The sequence below is a fragment of the Triticum aestivum genome, chromosome 1A (assembly GCF_018294505.1).
Source record: "Triticum aestivum cultivar Chinese Spring chromosome 1A, IWGSC CS RefSeq v2.1, whole genome shotgun sequence".
NCBI lineage: Eukaryota > Viridiplantae > Streptophyta > Magnoliopsida > Poales > Poaceae > Triticum > Triticum aestivum.
The window spans coordinates 139,460,911-139,463,187 of record NC_057794.1 but is presented as its reverse complement, the minus strand read 5'-3'; positions in this window follow the sequence as shown (position 1 = coordinate 139,463,187).

The window sequence follows — 2,277 nt, the reverse complement described above, 5'->3', positions numbered from 1 at the left end:
ATGACCGAGAAACGTCTCCGGTCAATAACCAATAGCAGAACCTGGATGCTCATATCGGCTCCCACATATTCTACGAAGATCTTTATCGGTCAGACCGCATAACAACATACGTTGTTCCCTTTGTCATTGGTATGTTACTTGCCCGAGATTCGATCATCGGTATCTCAATACCTAGTTCAATCTTGTTACGGGCAAGTCTCTTTACTCATTCCATAATACATCATCCCGCAACTAACTCATTAGTTTCAATGCTTGCAATGCTTAAGTGATGTGCATTACCGAGTGGTCCCAGAGATAACTCTCCGACAATCGGAGTGACAAATCCTAATCTCGAAATACGCCAACCCAACAAATACCTTCGGAGACACCTGTAGAGCACCTTTATAATCACCCAGTTACGTTGTGACGTTTGGTAGCACACAAAGTGTTCCTCCGGTAAACGGGAGTTGCATAATCTCATAGTCATAGGAACATGTATAAGTCATGAAGAAAGCAATAGCAACATACTAAACGATCGAGTGCTAAGCTAACGGAATGGTTCAAGTCAATCACATCATTCTCCTAACGATGTGATCCCGTTAATCAAATGAAAACTCATGTCTATGGCTAGGAAACATAACCATCTTTGATCAAGAAGCTAGTCAAGTAGAGGCATACTAGTGACATTCTGTTTGTCTATGTATTCACACTAGTTTTATGTTTCCGGTTAATACAATTCTAGCATGCATAATAAACATTTATCATGATATAAGGAAATAAATAATAACCTTATTATTTCCTCTAGGGCATATTTCCTTCAGTCTCCCACTTGCACTAGAGTCAATAATCTAGATTACACAGTAATGATTTTAACACTCATGGAGTCTTGGTGCTGATCATGTTTTGCTCATGGAAGAGGCTTAGTCAACGGGTCTGCAACATTCAGATCCGTATGTATCTTGCAAATTTCTATGTCTCCCACCTGGACTAGATCCCGGATGGAATTGAAGCGTCTCTTGATGTGCTTGGTTCTCTTGTGAAATCTGGATTCCTTTGCCAAGGCAATTGCTCCAATATTGTCATAAAAGATTTTCATTGGACCCGATGCACTAGGTATGACACCTAGATCGGATATGAACTCCTTCATTTGCTGCTTCCGAAGCAGCTATGTACTCCGCTTCACACTCAGATCCCGCCATGATGCTTTGTTTAGAACTGCACCAACTGACAGCTTCACTGTTCAATGTAAACACGTATCCGGTTTGCGATTTAGAATCGTCTGGATTAGTGTCAAAGCTTGCATCAACATAACCATTTACAATGAGCTCTTTGTCACCTCCATAAACGAGAAACATATCCTTAGTCCTTTTCAGGTATTTCAGGATGTTCTTGACTGCTGTCCAGTGATCCACTCCTGGATTACTTTGGTACCTCCCTGCTAGACTTATAGCAAGGCACACATCAGGTCTGGTACACATCATTGCATACATGATAGAGCCTATGGCTGAAGCATAGGGAACATCTTTCATCTTCTCTCTATCTTCTGCAGTGGCCGGGCATTGAGTCTTACTCAACTTCACACCTTGTAACACAGGCAAGAACCCTTTCTTTGCTTGATCCATTTTGAACTTCTTCAAAACTTTGTCAAGGTATGTGCTTTGTGAAAGTCCAATTAAGCGTCTTGATCTATCTCTATAGATCTTGACGCCCAATATATAAGCAGCTTCACCGAGGTCTTTCATTGAAAAACTCTTATTCAAGTATCCCTTTATGCTATCCAGAAATTCTATATCATTTCCAATCAGCAATATGTCATCCACATATAATATCAGAAATGCTACAGAGCTCCCACTCACTTTCTTGTAAATACAGGCTTCTCCAAAAGTCTGTACAAAACCAAATGCTTTGATCACACTATCAAAGCGTTTATTCCAACTCCGAGAGGCTTGCACTAGTACATAAATGGATCGCTGGAGCTTGCACACTTTGTTAACTCCCTTTGGATCGACAAAACCTTCTGGCTGCATCATATACAACTCTTCTTACAGAAATCCATTCAGGAATGCAGTTTTTACATCCATTTGCCAAATTTTACAATCATAAAATGCAGAAATTTCTAACATGATTCGGACAGACTTAAGCATCGCTACGGGTGAGAAGGTCTCATCGTAGTCAATCCCTTGAACTTGTCGAAAACCTTTCGCAACAAGTCGAGCTTTATAGACAGTAATATTCTTGAAGATCCATTTATTCTCAATGGCTTGCCGATCAATGGGCAAGTCAACCAAAGTCCATACT